Source organism: Ursus arctos, unplaced genomic scaffold (genome assembly GCF_023065955.2).
Source record: "Ursus arctos isolate Adak ecotype North America unplaced genomic scaffold, UrsArc2.0 scaffold_3, whole genome shotgun sequence".
In the NCBI taxonomy this organism is placed as follows: Eukaryota; Metazoa; Chordata; class Mammalia; order Carnivora; family Ursidae; genus Ursus; species Ursus arctos.
The window spans coordinates 88927005-88941793 of NW_026622985.1; positions in this window are offsets into that span (position 1 = coordinate 88927005).

Below are 14789 nucleotides of genomic sequence, written 5' to 3' on the forward strand. Positions count from 1 at the left end.
AAGTTTAGGGATGAGACACGCACACGGGGACAGAGTGTCCGGGAGAAAAAATAACATTAAGTCTTTGCTTGGGGTCTAGGATTCTTATTGGCAATTTTCGTCTGATGGACGTGTCCTCTTGGCACCTGGGAACTGGTCAGAGCAAGAACAGGGTCCAGGTGTCCCTTACTTACGAAATCTCTGAAGCCAGGGCTCTGGCGGCAAGGTGTTTTGGAGTCAGTCTTAAGAGAATGTTTAGGAGTACCCCGCCCCGTCACTCTTCAGATTTTATCTAATGTTCCGGAAACCTCCAAGAATATCATTACTTTTGTCTCTTTCAAGGGGGACATATGCCATTTGCATTACAAGGCCATGTGCAGAGTGGGGCGAGGGTGCAGGCGAAAGCAAGAACTGAGGCTGGAAAAGGAGTTGGGGCACCTGGGAGGCAGTCATGATGCTGGAGTCCTGGGATGAGTCGGGCTCCCTGCTCAGTGGGGAGTCTTCTTCTCCCACTGCCCCTCACCCTGCTTGTGCTCTCAAAATATTAAAAAAAAAAGCTGGAAAAGGAGCAAAAAGAAAAGAAAAAAGCTGGTCCCCCCCCCACACCATGGTCTCAGCTTCTTCCCCTACACTTTGAGCCTCCCACCAGGCTTTCGCAGGAGGGCAATCAGATGACTTTGCCCCTTTTAATCTGACAAGGTAAGGTGGAGACAGGCAGTGACAGAGCAGAGCTTAGAGCTTCTGGTCTGGGGCTCCCTCCCCAGCAGCTGCTGAAGTCAGGCCCTGCCTTAAGGGAGCTTTTCCTTTGGAAGGGGGACCCTGCAGACCAGACACAATCACGCTTGTCCGTGTGTGTGGAATGCTGCAGAATTAAAGTGTAAGGTAGGCCTGGCACCCTGCCATGCCACCCTGGGAGTATACCACTGTGAACAACTTTAGTTTTTACTCTGGAGCCAATTTTGAAAACTTTAGCCTGGCGGTGAACACAGTGCTACTCTGTGCTATTTTTGTGCTATTTTTCTTACAAAGGGATTTAAATTTTTTTTAGAAGATTTTTTGACAGAGCACGTTGCCAGCAGGAGTTAGGGGAGGGGCAGAGGGAGAGAATCTCTAGCAGACTTCCCCACTGAGCGGGGAGCCAACTGCGGGGGAATCCATCTCTGGACCCTGAGATCATGACCCTGAGTGAAACTCAGAGTCCGACGTTTAACCATGGAACCACCCAGGCAGCCCTACAAAGGGGATTTAAATAATGACTTGGTCCCTCTAAAAAGTTTGTGTTCTCACAGAGGTCAGTGGTTCCCCTGAATCATCTCCACAATTTATAAATTATTTTTGTACAAGTACTGTTGTTAATGTGTGGTTTGCATGTATTTTTGTAGTAACGATGCAGTCACCTGACTCCAATGTTTGTAAAAGCAGAAAAGGCAAGACAGAATCTCTGACCAAATCCTACTCAAGCTCCCCTAACTTCTCCGCAGTAGGCCTCAATTTTTGGACTTCCATATTCATCTCTGCATTGTCTGACGTTAGCCAAGAATCCTGCAAATTGGGTTAGCCAGAACCCTCCACCCTCCATATCTCAGCAGGCTCACCTTACACCATTCCCTCCTGTTGAAAGAGGACTTCAACCACCTCCATTTTGACCTCCATCTACTTTCTCACTGATGAGGTTCTGCTTTCCAGCTTATCTCTTAACACAGGCCAAAAACCCTGCGGGTAAAGCATCCCCTGATGGGATCTGAAAGCTCCCTCCCGAGTGTGGACAACTGCCCTGAGCCAGTGAGACCCCACATGACTGACCCCAAGATAATGATCAACCTGACCTTTACTGCCCACCGGCAAGTACCCACCCACCTTTGTCCCGCATTCTTTTATATAAACCTGGAAGTGGGGCGCCCGGCTGGCTCAGTGGGTAAAGCGTGAGACTCAATCTCGGGGTTGGGTTTAAGCACACATTGGACATAGAGCCTACTTAAACAAAAAACCTGGAAGCATTTTCAGCACTTTGAGATATTAGTCTGCCGTCTTCCTGGTGTTGGCCTCACTGAAATAAATCCCTTTGTCTCACCACCGTCTGCCTGGGACCCCCGCGCCCTGACTACAGGGTGAGGTCTGATCACCCTGGCTTGCCTTTAGCCAGAGTCCTGTTAGGTTGGTTTAGCCGAAACTCCCCACTGACCCCGTTTTTTCCTTAATTTTCCATCCACAGAATCCCCCACCCACCCCCATTCTGCTCCTTGGCTGTAAATTCCCAATTGCCCAAGCCGTGTTTGAAGGATCCAATCTCTCCCCTCACTGCGAGGCCCCCGCCCCGTGGCCATCCCTATACCCACCGGGATGGCGGCTCCCCTCAACTTCTATTGAAGCTGGTCTTGCCATGCTCTCCCTAGTACCACTGCAATTGTTTAACAGTTGGAATGTTATTTTCCTTAACAAGTATCGAGCGAAAATGTCACCAGCTAGGCCTCAAGACCTGGCCTTTACTGACCACCTGCTTGGACTCCCTAACCTTTGTCTTAGATTTTCCCGCATCTCTCCTTCCCGGCTTTCCCCTTAATGCAGGCAAATGAAACCCAAAACCATCCCCAGGTGAGGGGCACTGCGGACAAAATCTCCCTCTGGCCCAGACCACCCAGACTGAGCTAGAAGACCCTCGAGCCTGCGCAGATGAACCATCGAGTGACCTCTGGAATGACCCAGACGTACCCTTACCTCCTTGTAACACTGAATCCCTGCCCAGAGGGGGGCCTTAGCCTCACTTGCAGTGGAGGTATGCACCGGTAAGTCCCCTTAAAGCGCATGTGTGGCCCTCACTGCCCACCTCTACCTGCGATGGCCAGCTTCCCCTACCTAACTATTCATCCTAACCCTAAGCAAAAGCGATCGATTCACCCTCTCAGGAGCCATTCCCCAGGCTCTCCTTATTTGCTGAAAATGAAGACTTTTGTGTGGCCACTCAAGCTGGTTGTTTGACTCACCAAGGAATGTATTCAAAAATTGTAACTCCCTCTCTTTCTCCTGGCCTCCCAGCTCATCCTTCCATAGTCACCTACTGCTTTTCATTAATTTGTATATCCTTCCGGAAATACCTTGTGCACATTCCAACAAATGTCTACGTACTTTTTCCTCCTCTTGAAAATAGGACTAGTGGCAGGCTATCCACCTGGCCCCCACCCCCATGTAAGAAGCAAAACATTTGAAGCTCTTTCCATACCAGAACCTAAAGGGAATCTTCGCTTTTTTATACTTGCGTAGTTCTCTGTTCTCTGCTGGCTAGATGTACCCCATCATTTATAGGACTGGTCCCCCATTAGGAACTGGTTTGTTTTCAGTCTTTTGTCATACCAGCGCTTCACTTAATCACCTTTCATGATATCGTGCCCATGGGGGATCACGTCTGTAGGATAAACTGGCATTAATAGGTCAAAGACTACGGGCATTTGCCAGGTTCACAGACTTTATGAAAACGTCCCACTCCCAGGCTGTTCCCACAAGCAATACATACGAACACCTGTTTGCATTAACTTTAGAATGTAGTTTATTTTTAACGTCAAACATTTTGGGAGGGACCTTCCTACTGCCATCTGAACACAATGCTTGGAACTCTTTCTCAACATTTCAGGTCAATGCCTGACTCAGATTAGAGAACCAAAATATTTGCCCAAGTAAACAAACGGATAGATAAATCAATGAAGAATACAGGTTATGAACTGCACAAATTTAGCTCCGTGGGGACTTACCTTAGCTCCACGCTTTCCTTCTTGCTTTTGATGTGGTTTGAAGTGGTGGGGTTTGGAGCCTGATGGCCAAGAAAATTCTCGGAGATGCTCGGTGCCAAAACGGTGGTCTTCTCAAAACACAGGAACAAGAGTCGCCAGCAACATAGGCTGCGGCTCGGAGAGTGCGAGGAGCAACTGATTATATACTATGGAGTTGGGTGGCGGTAAAGACAAAGGGAAATTTCCAGAAGGACTTTCAAATGCTAAAGAAGACTCCCAGGATCCTGGGGGCCTGCCTATTGTCAAGCTAAGGCTGTTTTTCCCTCTAGCAAAGTATTAACATTAAGACAATTGGAAGTTTCCTGGAGGAATGTTATAATCCTCCTGCCTCAAGTACTTGTCAACACGCAGCAAGTTATAAGGACATTTAATTTTATCTACACTTCCTTCTGCCTTTGTTTCCCACATCACTTTGACACGACGGGAACTAAGATTTTAGGAAAAGAATAAGGAAAACTTAGTCGCCTTCTCTTTAAATGCCTGGCTTGGAGCTCTTTCGCTTCTAAAAGCCTTTGTGCGCAGCCCGCTAGTGTTTGTTGCTTGAGGGCATTCTCTTAGGGAGGGGCAAAATGTGCTAACAGGTTTCCAACTTCCATTCTTGCCCTTGCTACTTGTGGGAGCTGGAAACAATTGATAATCTCAAAAAGGAACAGAACCTGCCTGGGGTCACCTGTGAATAGGAAAAAGATAAACTAGATTGTAGAAAAGGGCTCAGAGTAACCTTTTAAAATACAGACTTTAGAGTTAGAAAAACCTTATCTGCTTTAACCTTCCCTTTCTCGCTTTGGCGGGGGTGGGGAGGGATGGGGAAGTGGTTAGAAGTTGCAAATGAAACTCCGCCGAAAGCCCTGAGACCCAGAGGCCAGCCTGATTGCCTTGGGAGTGATCTGTTTCGGGGAATTCTGGGGTCCCGACCGAAAAGTAGATGCTGAGGAGTTTGAGAATTTCCCAGTCTTACTTGGTTAAAATACCAGGTTTTGTATGGTGACTAACATAACATAATAAAAAATTATTATTAAAAAAAATACCAGGTTTTGTCTTTTTGGGAAAAAGCCTCGTCCAGCTTCAGCCTGAAGGCGCCACAGCTACGGGCTGACGGCATCAGCGAGTGCATTCACTCACACAGTCAGCTAGGTGCGTCAGGGAGGGCTTTTCTAACATATTCGCACAGAGACCTAAAGGGTTAGAATAAGCCATGGAAGAATCTAAGGGAATGGTGGACAGGACAGAGGGATCGGCAGGTGTAGTTGTGTGTTGGGGCCTTGATTGATGTGATCCAGGCGTGGTTGACGCCAGTGCGGCTGGAGCCCAGGGAGCCCTGCCAAGTGTGGTCAGAGGCAGGCGGGCTGGCTCGAGAGCAGTGGGGGGAGATGGTGGGGGCTGGTGCCCTGGCGAGCAGATTCCTCCCAACCCCTCAGCTCACAGCGTGCTTCTGGGGCACAGAGGAGCTAGAGCACCTGGCTGGGGGGGGGCGGGCAGTGCAAACAGACCAGGTTCGGCCAAAATCCAAAGGCAGAGAGACGGTGGTGGTGAAACAAGAAAGGATTTCGTTTCAGCGAGGCCCACACCTGGAAGACAGTAGACCAGGGTCTCAAAGGCTGTCTGCAAGCACTGAAACTACTTCCAGGTTTATGGAAGGGAAATGTGGGACAATGAGGAGTGGGTACCGGCAGGTCGGCCGCATGGGTCAGGTTGATCCCCATCTTAGGGTCAATCATGGGTGGGGGCTTCCTGGCTCAGGGCAGTTCTTATCACTCGAGCAAGCAGTTTCGGTTCTCAGCAGGGGATGCTTTACCCGCAGGGTCTTTTGCCTGAGTTAAAAGATAACTTGCAAGGAAGAACTTAATCTGTTATAAAGTACAAACTGAGGTCAAGATGGAGGTGGTTGAGGGGCGCCTGGGTGTCTCAGTGAAGTGCTTGCCTGCGGCTCGGGTCATGATCTCGGGGTTCTGAGATCGAGTCCCACATCGGGCTCCCTGCCCAACGGGGAGCCGGTTTCTCCCTCTCCTTCTGCCCCTCCCCCTCATGCTCTCTATCTCTCAAATAAATAAATAGTATCTTTAAAAAAAAAATGGCGTGGTTGAAGTCCTCTTTCACTTGGGGTATCAGGTGTGACTCTACCCGCCAAGCAGAAGTTACCAAAGCCAGCGAGACTGTGCTGGGGAAGTGGGCACGTTGGCGGGTGGCCACTGGAAGGGAGGAGGCAAGGGCAGTGGCGGGTGAGGAGCCGGGGCGGGGGGTGGAGAGGGGGTAGCGAGCACGCTACGAAGGCTGGTACGTGAGTGGTGTCCGTCGACCGAATCAGATTTATTCAATCAGAAAGCAAGGTCAGTGTAATCGTGAAGCAGGTTTGGGATTTCCAAACTCAATGGCATTTCCCTACACCACCCGGCTTCCTACACATGAGTACCATACAGAGTCAGCAACAAACAAGATACACTGAGGGGTAAGAAGCTAACAAACCGAACTCGAAGTCAGTCCGTGAGTGGGCAGCTGGGACGAGGACTCCGTCTGGCCCGGGTGAGCTTATCACGGTCAAACAGCGGAAGATCACTGCTATGTTTAGAGATCAATCGGACAGAGCCTTTGGTGGCCGCTGCCTTTTTACTGTGGTCAGATGTGGAAGGGTCAGCATCTGCAGAGTCTGACAGTTTGCTGCAGAAATCCTCCCTTTTTAAAGGCGTTTGTTCGGTCTTTATGATGAGGGAGCAGAAGGCTAGCAGAGGACAGGCAGAAGCTGACACCCCACAAGCCGGCCCCTGCCCCCCTCCCCGTGGGATCTATGTGACATTCCTCAGGCACTCCTCGTTGCCCTAAAGGAAAAACAAATAGTTAACTTCTAGAGATCACAATCCTGCAAAACAGGAGTCTCCCTCAGTTTACAAAAGTCTTAGCAATTTACAAGAACAAAGCATTTCTATCAATGGCTTAGCTTCCAGAAGGGACTGTAGATACGATTAAATGTCCTTATAGCCTGCAGCCCATGGAGAGGAACTTGAAGCCAGCAGAGCGAAATGTTCCTCCAGGAAGTTCCCAACCATCTTATTGTTGACGCCTAAAAGAGGGAAAAACAACCTTAACTTGACAATGGTAAGGCCTCCGGTATCCTGTGAATCTTCTTTAACATAAAAAATCCTTTCGAAACCTCCCTTTTCCTTACCCCCCTCCCAACTCCCAAGTATGTAATCAGCCACCCCTCCCAAACCCCGGGGCAGCAGCACTTTTTGCCCACGGGTCCTGTCCCGGTGCTTCAATAAAACCACGATTTTGCACCAGAGCCGACTCAAGAATTCTTTCTTGGTCTTTGGCTCAGGACCTCACCTCACCTCACCCCACGGAACCTCACCTAAATGATTCTAAAACCACATCATTTAGCCTTGGGGACCTCTCCTGGTTGTAGTGGTTATCAGTTCTCAGCTCTTCCAGGCTTCTTGGTTTTGCTGGTTATCAGTTCTGGATGCCACCAGTATGTTCTGGTTCTAACGATATCTATTCTCAGCTCATCGTCCTTGGCTGCCTTCCTGATTTATTATGTCATTGCTTGGCATGAGTCACTGCTTGACATGAGTGACTCCATCTTGCTCTCTACAAGGCAACACAGACTCCTTTTTCACCCTTGGATAATCACAGATGCAGAGTATCTATTCAACTTTCTGTCTGCTTCTGCTCCTGGCTTCATACTAACCAGGGAGCTTTGATCTGAAGGATTACAGCAATGCATTCTGGATTTGGTAGTTATTAGAGAGGAAGAAAAGTCTTTCCCTCTACCCTGTTAAGTTTAGTAACTGGGGCTTGTGAATTAAATTGACAAAAGCCATTAATAGGAGAGAAGAGTTTATTTCATAAGCATAAGGGGAGCCAACAAAAGAAGTAGCTGGCTCCTGGGGTGCCTGGCTGGCTCACTAGAAAGAGCATGTGACTCTTGATCTTGGGGTTGTAAGTTCGAGCCCCACTTTGGGTGTAGAGATTACTAAAAACAAATAAACTTTAAAAAAAATTAACTGGCTCTTAAATGGTTAAAGTTAAAGGCTTATATATCTAACTTAGTAGGGAAAAGGGAGGGGGGAGAAAAGGCTACTGTGGGAAAAACCAGTAGGCTTCTTTAGGAAAGACAAATGGGTTTTTAGAACAGATGAGAGATAAGAAAGTTTGTGATAATGTTTGTATATACAGTTAGGCATGGTCTTTCTGTCCTCTTAAGGGCCAAAAAAGGGATTTATGGTAGCCTCATTTTCCAGAAGGTGTTGCTTTTAGTCAGTAAGAGAAGCACTGAAAGGGCTTTTTTCTTCATCTTTTGAATCTCAAATGTCTTCAGTTTAAAATAATCTTTATATCAACTCTGGGGTTCTGAGTGGGTCCCCACGTTATCAAGGTGTATCTCAGAACATCTTGGGCCTGTTGTCCCCAGACTGAAAATGCACATGTAATTGATGGATGAAACCAATGCTCCTGGATAAGAGAGCTGGGCAGAGAATGCTTGCATTTATATGTCCTAACAGGACAGGGATCTGAGCTGCCAGAGCTCCCTGCAAAGAGCAGCAGCAGACCCCCTCCCCCTTGGCCTGCAGGGGACCCTTCACCTCGCCTACCCCAGCTCAGCCTGGTGCCTGCAGCCCCCTGCTGCCTCTCACAGCGCTGGCCCAGCTCCCAGAGCACTCATTCCCCATACAGGCATCACCTGCAAGTCCCATGGGCTGCCTGCTTATGCCTTCCTCTCTCTCTTTCTCTCCCCACTGCAACCCTGAGCCCAACTCCTGGTCTTTTTACTGCTGAAATCCAGCTCCATTGTGCCCACTTCCCTCTCCAGCACCAGCAATACGCTAAGCCAAGGCACTCATGCTACTTGCTGGCCTATTTCAGGGGCCTTGTAAGTGGTCTGTCTGTGGGCATCCACTCTGGTCCTTTCCATTCCATGCCCAGCATTGCAGGCAGTGATCGTCTAAATCTGAAGATGCTTGTGTCATTCTCTTGCTTAAAACTTTTTATAGTTTCTAGTAACTGTTAGAATAAAAATTTTCATTATTAATACGATCTATAGAGCCTTACGAAATTTGGCCCTATTATAGACTGAATTGTACCCCTCTCTCCTGTTCCTATGTTGCAGCCCTAACCCTCACTACCTCACAGAATGTGACTGTATGTGGAGACAGAGCCTTTAAAGAGGTGATTAAGGTTAAATGAGGTCGTTGGGGTGGCCCCTAATCCAGGGGCCGCTCTCCTTATGAGAAGAGGAGCTTAGGACACAGACATGCACAGAGGACGGAATCTGGAAGACACAGAGAAAAGACAGTCCAAAAGCCAAGGAGAGAGTCCCCTGAAGAAACCAACCCTTGGCCTTCTGCCTCTGGAGCTGGGAGACAATCCATTTCTGTGACGTTACCTAGTCTGGAGTCCTCTGTGATGGCAGCCTTAGCAAATCAACACAAGTCTACTCACCTTTCCAGGTGCTGGTCTCTACAAAGCTCCCTTTTCTCAGTTTCTAGAACTTGATTTAATCCCTCCTACCAGGGGGCTGTTGCAAGCTCCTTCCAACCTCCTCTCCTTTGCTGGTTCCCACTACGGGAGCCAAATACATACTGGCTTTCTCAGCATCCCTTGTAGCAAAAGACAGCTTCCTGGTCAGCTCTGGCCAGCGAGCTGGGAGAGCTGACTGCCGGAGGCTTCTGGGAAAAGTCTCCTGGATTTCCTGGATAGGAGGCCGGCTCCCGTTTGGTCCTCCTGCTTCCTGCGTTTGCAAACCATCTCAATCTCTGGATCTGGGCTGATAAGAGGACAAGCCTGGGAACAAGCCCTAGCGCATGAAAGATGGGAAGCAGAAAGAGGCTGGCTCCGTAATGACAGTGTGCGGCAACTAGACCAGTGGCCACAGCCACCACCTCCGATGTGGGAAACAAAGACAGAGGAAAAATTATAAAATTTCCTTACTACCTACAGCCCATTGACCAGTCCTTGAAACAGGCAGAGTGATATTCCTCTAGGGACTCACTCAACTGCCCCAATGTGAATACTTTGCTAAGGGCAAAAGGCAATCCTAACCTGACCCTCCCCCGCACCAACCAGGATCCTGTAAGTCTACTTTAACATATAAAAATTCCTTTGGAAGTTTCCTTTATCCCTAAACCCTCCAAGATATGTGTTGGCAGTCATCCTCCAAGCATATGGCCCACCCATATACATCCGAAGGGTCTCATGACTAAGGTTTTATGGATGGTAATAAATGACCCTTCCCCAACAACAGCTAGCCCACTCAAGGTCCTGGAAACCTTGCTTCCAAAATTTCTTAGAGACTACACTATCTTAAGCCCCTCCCAACTTGAAAGTATATAATGGGCCACTTCTTATGACCCCGGTGCTGCTCTTTCTGCCCGCAGGTCCTGTCCCCTGCCTTAATAAAATCACCTTTTTGCACCAAAGACGTTTCAAGAATTCTTTCTTGGCCATCGGCTTTGAACCCTAATGTCTTTCCTACATCGCCTCCATACTTCTTCTTATGTGAAAAAAGAAACTCCATTGGTTTAAACCACCCGCTTTCTGATTTTGTGTTTCTTGGAGCCAAAAGCATTTCTAACCAATATATGATTCAAGGCTTTGCACATGCTATTCCCTCTTTCTAGAATGCTGTTTCCTGCTCTCCTCAACTTTGAGATCTCAGACAAGTGCCACTTTCTTGGGGAAGCGTTCTCCAGACTCTTAACCAAGTCCAACCCCCTGTGATCCACTCTCACACTCCAGTTCCCCACCTTCTTAACACCTCTCATGATGGCAACATTATGTTTGCCTGTGTGTGATTATTTGAATGTCTTTCTTACCCCCCCCCCCACAGAAACTCTTGAGATCAGGGACCATATCTTTGTTTACTGTTGTACCTTCAATGCCTATCGCACTCAGTCTGGGTCAAATGAATGAAAAATGAACGAATGTCAAGAACACCCAATGTCAAGAGATGCGTTCATTCAAACTAGAATAGTATTTGGCACATCACTGTAGTTCAGTAAATATATGTCTAATGAGTAAATGAGTGAATAGATGGGGAATACAAAGATGAAAAGAAATAGCACTTACCTTGGGGGAGCTTAGAACCGAAGAGGTGAAGAGGACCCCAAAGCAGAGCCTTTTATTGGGGGATGTGCGAAGGCAGTAAGGTGCTGTCGGAGCTCAGAGACGCAGCCTCTAGGTCGGACCTGACTGGGAGTGAGGGTAGCAGGGAAGCTGCAACAGGAGTTGAATTTTAAGTGAGCTGAGCTCACGCACGTGGCCTTGCTGCAGATGACAGAAGCTGGGGGATGAAGGTGAGGGACAGGATGTGCAGGACGGAGGCAGGGAGCCCCTCAGGGCTCACTGTTGGAGCATGAAATCGCAGGCAGGAAGGGGCAACCTGCAACCCGGGGCGCATGGAGGGAGGGGGCAGGGAGGACTTGGATTTCGTCTTGCCAGTAATGGGGAGCCCCGCAAGGTTTTGGGCAGGCACCTGGCAGTGTTGGTCGGACCACATTCTAGCAGCGGAAGAAACGTAGCTCCGGGTCCGAGAGCTGCCAGCTTTGCCATTGTTACCAGCGCTTCTAACTGGGATGTTTCCAAGGGCAGGCAAGTTTCTACACACAGGTTGTTCTGAAAAACAAATCAGCCCTGTTAACTGAGTCAAGTAAACAGGTTCTCACCCTTCACCGGACACTTGGGCATCTGCCCTGACCTGCAGTCTCTCTACCCCAAGCCGGATCCTAACACTGGGTGTCTTTAAAATCCGCAGGGACCACCTTGACCTCTGGTGCCCTCACCCTCATCCTTGGTGGCCTGCTTTCTCTCTCTGTCTCCCTCCTTTCCTCCCTATCTTCCTTCTTCTTCTTCTTCTTCATTTTTTTTTTTTTAAGATTTTATTTATTTGACAGAGAGAGAGGCGGTGAGAGAGGGAACAAAAGCAGGGGGAGTGGGAGAGGGAGAAGCAGGTTTCCTGCTGAGCGGGGAGCCCAATGCGGGGCTCAATCTCAAGACCTTGAGATCATGACCTGAGCCAAAGGCAGATGCTTAACAGACTGAGCCACCCAGGTGCCTCATTAAAAAAAAAAAAGAAAAAGAAAAGAAAAGAAAAATAGTCCTATGCTCCACCGACTGAGGCAGCCAGCCCCCCCCCCAAATGTTTTTAATGTGAATGGATTTCGGAGCATTTGGAATACACAGGGCACACGTGGCCGTGTGCCTGTTTTCTGTAAAGCCCCACGCCAACCAGAGCTGCGCGAGGGCCCGTGTGCTCCTCGGAAGGCAGACGTCCCGGGAGAGAGAACGGAGCATTGGCTACCAAATAAGGAGCTGCACACGCTATAAATAGCTGTCCAGACTAGTGGAGGCACTTCCTGACTTTAAGATCAGCCCAGCTGTTAGCTGCCTGGGGGACACAGGGCTATGGCTCCCTCTTTGTCTCCTCCCTCTTCACCCACCACCTGTCCTGCCAAGGGCACCAGCTCCTCCTTGCCTCTCCCATCTGCCCAGCAGCCCCATCAGCTTAAGGCTCTGGGATCCCGCCCTGAGCAGGCTCCCAGGCCACCCTTCCCGGGTGTGGCTGCAGGTGCTCCAAGAGTCAGGCAAGTCTGGGGTCAGGAGGGACCTCTTCTCCTCTGTTTCAGGTGGGGAAACAGAAGGTCAGGAGGTGAGGACATGTGTCCCAAGTTCCACAGTAACTCGGAGGCGGAGCTGGGCAACGAGGCTGCAGGCCCCATTCACCGCCATACTTCACTCCCCCTTTGATGCTGGAGACCCCCGCCCCCTGCCCCAAGGGAAACAAGTGGGAATCTGGAGCAGTGGCTGGTCCCTCCCCCCAGTGAGGCCAGGACATTCTCAGTTTGCCAGAGAGATACCGATTTGCGGTGCTTGGCACACAGCACACAGGGAGGAGGATGGAGTTCTCTCTTCTCTTTTTGGTACTTGTGTGTGAGCGAACAAAAGAGTGTGTAGAACCGACGCTCCCAGTCTAAACTGAAGGGGATTGGTGTAAGCCAGCCTAAAATACGCCATTTTGGTCTAAAGACATTTTGAGCTGAAGGCAATCGAGAATCAACAGATTTAAAAAGTCTTTATTTTTGGGCGCCTGGGTGGCACAGCGGTTAAGCGTCTGCCTTCGCCTCAGGGCGTGATCCCGGCGTTATGGGATCGAGCCCCACATCAGGCTCCTCTGCTATGAGCCTGCTTCTTCCTCTCCCACTCCCCCTGCTTGTGTTCCCTCTCTCGCTGGCTGTCTCTATCTCTGTCGAATAAATAAATAAAATCTTTAAAAAAAAAAAAGAGTTTATTTAAAAAAAAGTCTTTATTTTTAAGCTAAGCTCTAGGCTCAACGTGGGGCTTGAACTCATGACCCGAAGATCAAGAGTCCGAGATCAAGAGCCGTATGCTCTGCCAGCTGAGTCCGCTGGAGGCCCTCCTCCTGAGTTTTATTACCACAGATTCATTTTCTTTCGTGTTGTTTTGCTGGATGTGTATAGAGAGCGAATGCTGCGCTGTGTGTCCTTCCGCACGCTGGTGGTGATTTCGTCACGTCAGTGCTCCGTCAGAGTCGTGCACCAAGACCCCTCTGGGCTCTTCTCCTCCTATGAAGTCCTTATTTTTACTATATTAAGATTTATCAGTGTTCTGCTTTATTTTTATTTATAGATATAAATAAAAATACATATTTATAAATAAAATTTTTAAAGATTTTATTTATTTGACGAGAGAGAACACAAGCAGGGGGAGCGGCAGAGGGAGCCTGATGCGAGGCTCGATTCCAAGACCCCGAGACCATGACTTGAACCGGAGGCAGAGGCTTAACCAACTGAGCCTCCCTGGTGCCCAGGGTTCTGCTCTATAGTTTGCCCGTTTTTATGTCTTGTCACAGAACTCACCCACCTTGAGGTCAGACAGACTTTCTCCTGTATTGGCTTCTGAAATGTTAGATCTAGCTTTTTACGCTTTGGTTTGTTTTAACAAGGGGTTAAATGGTACTTATCAAGTTCTAAACCTTAAAAATATTAACTGATTTAAACGTCATAAAAGCCCCGTTTATTATTTCCATCTTCTAGATGAGGAAACTCAGAGAGACGTTCAGTAAGTCACTCGGAGCCCCACGGCTAGGGAGGGGAAGCCTGGATTCAAACCCGCAGTCTCCAGAATCCCTGACTCATCATCGGCACACTTTGGTGGGTACCTGGAGTTAATTTGCATGCACGGTAGGGGGGGCAGTTTTCTTCTTGCTCCATATGGACAACCACCAGCACCAGATAACACCGTGATTCAGGGGCATTTTTTTTTTTTTAAGATTTTATTAATTTATCTCAGAGAGAGTGCATGCATGTGAGCCGGGGGGGGGGGGGGGAGGGCAGACGGAGAGAGACAAGCAGCCCCAGTGCAGGACTCGATTCCACACCCCTGAGATCATGATGGGAGCTGAAACCAAGAGTCGATGCTCAACCGACTGAGCTCCCCAAGCACCCCATTCATTCAGGGACACTCTGAAGCAGCTTCAGAGCAAATCACTGTTCTTTCAGCCTTTAAAAAAAAAAAAAAGAAAAGAAAAGGAAGAAAGGCCAAGTACGTGTTGCTTCCTCAAGTACCTTGTCCTCCCTAGCCTGGGTCCTGCAGGTCTTCAAGGGCAGTAGGGAGCTTCTCTCCGACCTTGGGTCCTGGTCTTGGCTTTTCAATATGGTGCAAACACCCAAAACGTCCTTCCCCAGACACAGAGCAGTTAGTGCGGGTAGAAGTGTGACAGAAACACTCTGGCCTTCTCATGCTTCTTTCAGAAGACTGTGGCTGACCTGCCATCCTGGCTTCCTCTGTAGAGGGCATTGTCCACCGTCCACTGGTGTGACACTGGCAATCACGCCCAGTGTGGGGGCGGTGAGGGGCTGGGGACGTGGGGAGCCTGCGAAGGAAGGGAGGATACGGTATGGCCCAGGACAGAACGTTTGAGCTGTTCTGGGGTTCAGGGGCTGGAAGTGATGCCAAGATTCAGGGAAGTGTTTGATGCCCCCCTGGATGTGTCCCTGTTGGAGGATTAATCAGGGA